Raw genomic sequence first — 9,599 nt, forward strand, 5'->3', positions numbered from 1 at the left:
CTATCAGACAGACATCTTGTATAGAAATTTTTGCCCAATGGCGAGTAGTTCAGCAATACAAACTCAAAAGTTATCAAACAGTGGTCGGATAAAGAGGGATTCTGTGGGAACACCACTAAATGTTCAATTTCAATACCATACACCAAAACAAGGTCGAGGGTGTGTTTAAAACAGTGAGTCGGTTCATGAACACTCTGAGAGAAGCCAATGGAATCTAACAAAGAGATAAACGCAGTACTGAAGCTGTCATTCTCAACATCCACATGAATATTAAAATCCCCTACAATAATAACTTTGTCCGTTTTAAGGACTAAAGTTGACAAAAACTCTGCAAATTCAGATAAGAATTCAGAATACGGGCCAGGTGCTCGGTACACTATAACAAAAAGAATTGGTTGCAGTGATTTCCAACTTGGGTGCGAAAGACTAAGAACAAGACTTTCAAATGAGTTATAGTTTGGTTTAGGTTTAGAGCTGATTAATAGGCTAGAGTCGAAGATAGCTGCAACTCCACTTCGTGAGTTGATGTCAGATGCATTGTGTTCCCTTGTTACAACCTTCCCCAGTAGCAAAATAGATGCCACACTGTCATGAAATTATATCCCTGGTGAAAGATTGAGTAAATAAGTTACAACAAACTGTTATATTTGAAGAATTTATTTAACAAAAGAGAATAAACAGAAGTCTCCTAAGCCAGTCACCAACGTCTGGCCCCGAGCAAAGGGCTGCATCATCATTTACACAGTCTAGGTTTCTATGTTTTGGGGAACAGAGATCCTCTCTCAGCCTTAAATGAACATTCCATGAGAGGTGAGGAACAACAAGAGTGGGAAAGTACCAAAAACAATCTCACAGCTCTGAGCTAAACCCTAGTAAATGTGGACAGACTAACTTAAGTAGTGTAGGAGAGGAAAGGTTAAGGATAAAACACAATACTTAATAATAATAATAGTAAAAGAACACACACAAAACATTAAATATAACAGGACACATTTTCTGCCATAACAATCCTCCCTCTGGCGATGTATGGACATCCTAATACAGAAAATTGACAAAATTAGCCGTAGCCAGTATTGCAGGACACAGAAATTATTAAGTTATGAATAAGCAGGGACTTGATTCAAACACGGCCGCAATTTGATTTCTTTCTTTAAACTTATTTGTGACCCCTCAGGGCACCGCGATGGCCTCTGACACATTAGGATCGATGGAGTAAAAGTCTGGCGTGGAGCGTTTCTGCCTGTGAGGCTTCGTATGGCACGATAAGGACATCCAATTCCAACACTACTCTCGCGCATGTACCTCTCCATCCTTCCGGCGTTGAGTTTGGTACAGCCGGCCACTCCCACAGGACCAGTACAGGTCAGGGATGGCACGGATTTGGTGTAATAGCAAGTCAGCGCTAGGCTTGTATGGGGTGTGGCAGTCTGTGTTGTTGTCTACTGTGCAGTCCCAGGTGTGTGAGCCCACACCAGGAAAATGCCCCACCGACAGCCGTTTAAACATTTAAATTTGACGTCTGTCGCTACTGTGGTGTTTTGAGGAATGGGTGTGGCGGTGCTCGCGTGGGCAAGGAGTGGATATTTAGCCTAAGTTTCTAACCGGGCCGTGTCGACTTTTTAGCCACGTGCGAGCATGCATTCCCAGGCCCGACCGGGTCTGCCGGGCGTCGGATAGTGGGAAAGGTTTAAATTTGGAAACTACACGTGAGCGTACCATGCAGGCTGTGTAAGGCAGAGGCAACTGCCTAAAGCGTAGCTTTCCGGTCAGGCGTGCATAGCAACTAGAATTTAAAGTGGCGCCCACAGAACTATTAAGCTCAGTGGACTATGCAGTATCAGTGTGGTCGAGTTGGATGCAGGTGGACGTTTATCCAACACAAACAGAATAGGAAACACCATAATCACAGAAATACTAGTCAAACACAACATTGAACCCTTGAGACCTCACCGCTCCCATCCTGGCAACCGCAAAGATTCCACCGGCCGTGTGGAGCTGGATTCCATCATAGATTGGTCACCCTGTAGTTCAAATATGTGTAGTGTAGTGTTTGGCGGCCTGACCAAAAAAAATTCAAAATACCGAGAATATAATGACTTGTTACCCAAAACACAGGCAAGTTAATCCTCTGGCATCCGGTCTGCTGAGCTCTTTAAAAGTGAGCTCTAAAACTTTAACATAGCATCTCATCTATTCACATGGTATTAGTGCAATTCACCATAAGATCAAGTCTGAACCTGTAGGAAAGAGACAGATTACTATGGATAGACAGTCGGATGTTCTAAACCGGTCTCACCCTCTCTGAATGAGTCTTAATCTTGGAGCTCACAGTGACCAATAACACAGACAGTTTACCTTCCATTTCTGTCCCTGAACAGCTGATAAGTCTAGCATCAAAGCAGATTCAACCTCGTACCTCTTAATTTTAAGATTTTAGTGTAAACCCTTGTTAATCATCCATCCGTACCGTAGGCAATATCAATTAAAGGAAAACACTTAAACAGTTAAAAGCATTAACACTGTTATTTATAAATGTCATTTTAATCTGTTAGTTCAGTTAATTCAGCTCTTATTCAGCCTCCCGCCTTTTGCCCACGTGGTCCCTTGGGACACACATGAGCAACCTTCTGGACCATGTTTTGAAAGGGTTAAACATGAACATTCAACAACATGGAGTGAGCTGGCAGCATCCGTTCTGGCTTCTCCTGTGGGAATCTGTTAGTGTGCATTTTATCATTAAAGGGCAGCAATTGGGTGCAGACGCACAAACATCCAGTTCAGTATGAAATAAGCAACAAAAACAATGAGCAACAGGACAACAAAGCACCAAGCATCTGGTTTCCCCCCCAGATGTAGTGTCAGAGCAGGCCAGGTACCTGTCTTCTGGTCAACCACCTAAGTGAGAACGCAGGTCAAAGGTCAGGTCTTTGTAGTCCCCGAGTACGGCGGACTGTAGAGAGCCTTTTCAGTCAGTGAGGCTCTGTCATCTCAGTGTCGGTCAAGTGCATTGTTTTTCACCATGAATCATGGGAGAGATGTTCGTCTCTCTTTTAACCTTTGTTAATAATTAGGATCCTTTGTCTACAAACTCGTCATCACCTCTTTATGGTGATTGGTTTTGGAATAGATGGAAAAGGCTCGTACGCAGTGGGAGGGAGAGACGTACTCTCACTGTGGTCACATGTCCCAGTTTTATCCTGTCTAATTGTAATTGAGACAGATTAGCCTTGTGTGTGGCCATTGTGAGCTGACCGCTTTAGCCAACAGTGGTCATCTCAGCATGCTTCTTGTGATGGGCCGCAGAACGAAACCGACCAGCTGCGTTGTTAATGTAAAACTATCAACCAGGCCTCTGCCGAATCACCAACAGAGAAATGTGTGGCATTGATGTAATCAAAAACAGCAGACCTAGTGCTCGCAGATGCTCTGCTCCATTTACACTGGCTTTCCCCACAGTTTTCCCTTTGATGGAAAATCGTGAGTGGGCAGGCGAGTCATCACAGGGGATGGATAATTTGAGACCTATAAACAAACAAACATGTTTAAACCTTTTAAAGCTATGTGATATATATTTCTACATTTATTTATGTTGACTGTATGTTTGTCTACGTGTAGGACCTCATCACCACAGCAAATTCCTCGTATGTGTAAAACACTACTTGGCAATAAAGCTCCTTCTGATTCTGATGCTTCCAAAACAGGTAGTGATATAAAAGAACAATGTTTCTCTAATGCTGTGACTGACTTTGTCTGATGACTCACACATGCACAGTATGTGTATGTGAATTTATCTACAGAATAAACTTACTTAAAAGTACACTTAATAAATACTGCTAAAATGTGATTAATTAAAGAACATCTCTGTGCATCTTTAGGTCTAACTAAAAAGAGGTGTGTGTGTCAGTGTGTCAGTGTGTGTATATTCTTATTCGGAGTCGCTAAACATGTGTACAGCATGTGAATGGGGAGGACTGGTCACAGTGCTGACAAATGAATGCTGGTAACCCAGACTGCATAGGGCAATCTGGAAAATATTAAAATCAAGACATTCCCTAGTTTTATGTATCGTGGATGGTTGTAACACTTTTTTAAAAAGTGTGACAACCCACCCCCCCCCTGTCTGTCAATGATAAAAGACAAGTAATTGTCACCTCCTTTAATGGAATTTCTTTTGAGTTACGTAATGTCTCACGGAGGGGGACAGAACTGTGTAAACAACTTTCTTTGTAATTTTCTCTCCAACAATCTCCTGGCAAAGAGATGAAGGACAAGATCATATGGGGTAACTTTGGTAGACATCCAGCTTTCTTGAGAGATGGTTTATTTACTTTGAAATAGATAGCCTCATTCACTCCTCTTTCTTGCCCTAAAATAGATATGTTGTTTTCAAAAGAGTGTCTCTTATTCTTCAGTTTATGTAAACCGCTGAAGCTTAAACTGAGGAGTTACCCTTCCTGTGTTGAGCCATGTGTTTGATTAATGGTTGTTTGGTTTACCCAACATACACTTCTGTGTATTCCTGCATTGTTGCTTGCCTTGTGTTTGGGGTTTGGATCTTTCAGGTGGACCAGTTTCCATCTTAGTGTGTTGCTGGGTTTAAAATGACGATGTTGCATTTCCTTTTTTTCTTCACCAACCACAGAGTTCTTCTTTTCACAAGGGTGCAGATAAAGTTTCCACAATTAAGTGCATCCTTCAGCTCGCAGAGTGTAGGGACGGCTGTGGTTCAGGAGGTAGAGCGGGTTGACCTTTAATCGGAAGGTCGGCAGTTCAATCCCCAGGCTGCATGTCAAAGTGTCCTTGGCATAGATACTGAACCCTGAATTGCCCCTGCCGGCTGTTCCGCCAGTGTATGAATGTGTCTGAACGTTAGTTTCTGTATGAATGTGTGTGACTGGTGAATGCAGATGAGTGGTCGAAAAGACTACGGAGCATTTACATTCAATTTTTTGTGCTCCTTCTCTGGGGCCTGGGCTCATCAACTTGGTGGTGCAGAGTTTGGAGAACTCTTTGCTTGTGCTCCAGTGGTTGGTGATAGAATTACTTAAGTACTGCTCTGTGTGTGTGGGTTTCTCTGTATACTCCAATGGAGGATCCTGACCTCCACTGTGTTTATGCCACACTCCAAAAAAGACAGCATTGTTGTTCTTGGAGCTTTCACGAGAGGTCAGAGGAAAAATGCAACACTGATTCCATTACTGTATTTGGATAGGAAAAACAGATGGTTTGAAAAGGAGTGAAGGTTGATATTTACACCAGAATAGAGAAACCATCTCTCAGCAGAGGAGGATATATGACACCACTAATCCTCTGTATATAATGCTGTCTTTTCATATCTTCCTAGAAGATTGAACAACTGGTCACATTTGGCCAAAGACAGTTGTTTACACTTGGTCTCAGTTGACTCCATAGACCCTAACGACCGTTGTTACAATGGAAAGGATCACCAACCACTACTTGGTATCAATATTTTCATTACGATCCTATAGAGGTAAAATACCTGGAACTCCCCAACATTTAGAACTGAAGACGCCCCTTGGAAGTGAAAAAGTCCAGTTGCCCTCGATTCGATCGTCTTTTATGCTAAACCTGTCAACAAATCTGTCTCCAAAATACTTAGTTTTGTTGAATTAAAAGTTTATGAATGTCCCATTAATACTCCATTACACCCATGACTGTAACTTAATCAAGCAGTATAACCAATACGGTAACTGTGGTCAGCCCTGTTACTTGTATAATAAAATATGAAAACAAAATTGGGAATTCAACTAATGGTATTAGTTAATAGAAGAGACCGGTAATACACTCAAAGAAATTGGGAAATTATTATGTCATAACTTTTTCTTAAAACAGAATATGTTGTGACAGTATTACTTGTAAATGAACGTATTCATCGATGGATAGAAGTAAACTAGTCAATATTCCCACTTTACAAACACTCTTATTCATAGCATGTCATATTTTTTCTAACAGAAACACACATATATGCAAGTTGATTATGTGGAAAAAAATAAATATATATAACAGCCTGAGATGGCACGGCACATTTTTCTTAGAGCTGATGATTTACTTCATCCAAAAAGGGGCTTAAAGACTTTGAAAATCAAACGTTAAGAATGTGAAATGGCACGTTTTTGTATTATGACCCAAAGGCCTACGGTGAAATATAAAAAAAAATAGATTCCACAGAGTCAACAGAATGAATTTAGTCTTTTTTCCTTGGTATTAGTGACACATAGCCCACATATGCAGCGATGATTGCTGGGTAATATCTAAACGAATGCCCAATCTTAAGTTTCTATTTGATCATGTGACAAGACGACAAGACAGAAACCGGGTGAAACGCAAAATCTGACAAGTAGACTAGCAGAGCACACGTGCAGGCTAGCAGTCATGCTATTCACACAAAAGTAGTTTCAAGAGGAGAAAGGGGAGAAAAGAGCAGGAGGAGAGGGTCTCAAAGCTCCCAGATAAGATTGTTTTGGATTACTGAGGACATTGTCTAAGATTTCGCTCAGTGCTGGCTTATCTTTCTTATTCACCATAATGTCTGGGTGACACAGTCCGACTCTAAAATCCATCACATGATGGCGCTTCACTTTAGACTGCTGCGTCCAGGCAGAGAGACGCACACAAAGAGAACTGTTGAATTTAATATGTTAGTATGGAAAGAAATCAGTTCAAGGAGCTTTAAATTAGTTATTTACTGCATCTAATCATATCAGTTGTTAAACCGTGAGAAAACGAGGAAACGAGGCTCATAAATTTGCCAATATAGGGTTCCCTTCTAGTCAGGAACACAGTGTGTAGCCTAAAGGCGCGTCAGCAGCTGCTGATGGAGGAGGAGGACTGAGCTGTTCATTCTTTCTAAACTTCACTCAAAGGAATTTGATTTATTTTACTGACATGTTAGGTTTGTTTCCAGTGAGAGATTAGTGTCTTTGCTGTTGTGAATCCGGTTGCTGCTCTAGATACAACATTTAGTTAATAAAAAAAAAAATTCAAATAATTTCTACAATTCTTTAGTAATAAATAGGACTGATAAGAGCATCTATAAATAACTGAACCAAGTGTGTCAATAAAATCCTAATGATTCCCATCCCAACTTGTGAGAAAATGTCTGGCCCATCTTCGTGTCCTGGTTTTAAAATCCAGACCAACTGAATTTGTAATTGAATAGCCCTGAGCTACGGGCTACCGAATAGGCTACTTATGGATCATTTTAAATTAATGAAAAGGAATAATCGTGAGATGGCAGACTCTGTAGAGGAATAAAATGCTGTATGTATGTTAATGTTAATATATTATGATGCTGTTCTGTTCTCTGTGGGCCGGTATGGGTTAAAAAAAAGTTTTAAGCAATAGCCATTACAAAAAGGCTTAAAACAAAGATGGGTTGGCAAAATATTTTCAAAAAATGTATTTTAGATTAGTAGAACAAATAGTAGAAAAGGATGTGAGCTAGATTTTTTTTTACAAAATCATAAATGCAGCTGTTGAGCAGTTGTGCGAAACCTTCCCATTCCAAGGTTATTCCAAGGTTCATAACTCATATTCACAAATATATTGTTGGCGCACATTTAAGTTGTTTTGCACGCGTGTTTCAGGCGTGCTATTTCCTTTGGCTTAAAATAATAAACTTTCAAAAGTCTAAACTTAACGTCGGATATGCCAATCCATTTATTAACATAACAAAAAATAAAACATTTATTCAATAATAACTTAACTCAAGTCAGTCTCCATAATTACACGCCGTGCCTCACGGTCAAAAACCATGCACCTCGCAGTGCGCCACACCTGCACTAATTACCAAATGTCTTAAGTAGACTTGTGGCTGCACACAGCGCCAACCCATGGCTATACACAAAATGGCTCCAACACAACCGGCCCCTAATTGTTCATGGCAATACAAGACATAACAATTATAAACATATACACGCATGGAGACATCTTACAATAAAAACAACAAACAAATAAACCCCTATTTGGTGTGTTTGTTCACTTTTACATTGACTGTTCTACCAATAGGCCTAATTTTGTCACTGGTCTCTCAATTATGTTTGTTTTGGTTTTGATTTGCACAGATCTAACTATGCCCGATTTGTCCGGAAAAGATTTAATAATTCTTCCAATCATCCAAGAATTTCGTGGTGCAGTAGCATCCGCAACCAAAACGATATCTCCTACTGTAAGATTACGTTTTGTTTTGTTCCACTTTTGTCTCTCCTGTAGAGTAACGAGATACTCTTTTGTCCACCTTTTCCAGAATAAATCTGAAAGATACTGAGCCTGTTTCCATCTTCGTCTTACGTACTGGTCTCTTTGATCAAACAGGCCTGGAGGCAAAATTGGTTTCCTTTTCAAAGTAAGAAGATGATTAGGTGTCAGGGATTCTAAATCATTAGGATCCTCAGAAACTCTCGTAATTGGTCGGTCATTCAAGATTGCTTCGGCTTCGCATAAGACTGTGACTAAGGTTTCATCAGATAAAGTCTGTAGATGTAAAACAGATACCAAGACCTTTCTGACCAGTCTGATCATGCTTTCCCAAGCACCACCATGATGTGAAGCTGTAGGTGGGTTGAACGTCCATTTGATGTTGTCATGAATTAAAGCTTTCTCAATTGATTTGTTGTTTAACTCTGCAATTGCTCTTTTTAGCTCCTTCTCTGCTCCTGTGAAATTTGTGCCATTGTCTGAGCGAAAGTGTGCTACGGGTCCTCTTCGGCATATGAATCGACGAATAGCACTGATGCAAGAGTCCGTGTCTAATGAGTGCGCCACTTCTAAATGAACTGCCCTGCTGGCCATACATGTAAAGATAACTCCATAACGTTTCACATAGGAACGCCCTTGCTTTACCTCAATAGGCCCAAAATAGTCCACTCCCACATTAGTAAATGGAGGTAAGTCGGAGTAATCCTTTCTTTGGGAAGATCAGCCATTTTTTGATCACACAATTTTCCTTTGTGACGTTTGCAAAAAGTACAACTTGACAAGATTTTTCTTGCTGCAGCATTGGCATGTGTGACCCAGAACTTTTCTCTCAATTTGGAGAGGATGTAATTTCTCCCACCATGCCTTGTCTGTTCATGAACATTTTTAAGAATTAACATGGAGATGTACTGATCTTTACACAGGATGACTGGGTGTTTGCTCTCTTCGGGCATTGTAGTCCTGGACAATCTTCCACCTACTCTTAACAGTCCATCCTCTAGAACAGGATTCAGCTTGTAGATAGGGCTACACTTTGTTACAGGTTTTCCTGTCCTTAGTGCACAAATCTCTTTGTCAAATCTTTCCCTTTGACAGAACTGAAGGATAGCATTTTCTGCCGCTAATAGATCCTCAGTTGATATACTGTCTCGTCCTGATGACTTTCTGGCTTCCAACATTTTCTTGTCCACATAACAAAGATCAGCCATTTCAACCATCACAAGTTGCTTTCTTCTTTGACTCAACTCCAATAGAGTCTTCTTAACCTTGAGTAACCATGCAACTGCAACCTTCAACCTTTTCCAGTCAGAGAAATATGTGATGAGTTGATTGGTTGCATTATCCTCTTGAATAGTTATTGTGTTGGTAGAGATCTCCAGTTT

At 40.6% G+C, this 9,599-nt stretch overlaps 1 protein-coding gene across 2 annotated transcripts in view; it reads left to right on the top strand.

The window, feature by feature from the left end:
- The window catches only part of LOC123981799 (butyrophilin subfamily 1 member A1-like), a 43,716-nt gene that overhangs the window by 5,468 nt on the left and 28,649 nt on the right, over positions 1–9,599 (top strand). Inside the window, exon 1 of one of the 2 annotated variants that reach the window (XM_046066996.1) lies at positions 3,679–3,701. The exons of the other annotated variant lie outside the window; for it this stretch is intronic. The gene's annotated coding sequence lies outside the window, so the exon portion shown is untranslated. Of the gene's footprint in view, positions 1–3,678; positions 3,702–9,599 lie in introns of those variants that run through there. 2 annotated transcript variants of the gene reach the window in all.

This window comes from Micropterus dolomieu, linkage group LG13, assembly GCF_021292245.1.
Source record: "Micropterus dolomieu isolate WLL.071019.BEF.003 ecotype Adirondacks linkage group LG13, ASM2129224v1, whole genome shotgun sequence".
In the NCBI taxonomy this organism is placed as follows: Eukaryota; Metazoa; Chordata; class Actinopteri; order Centrarchiformes; family Centrarchidae; genus Micropterus; species Micropterus dolomieu.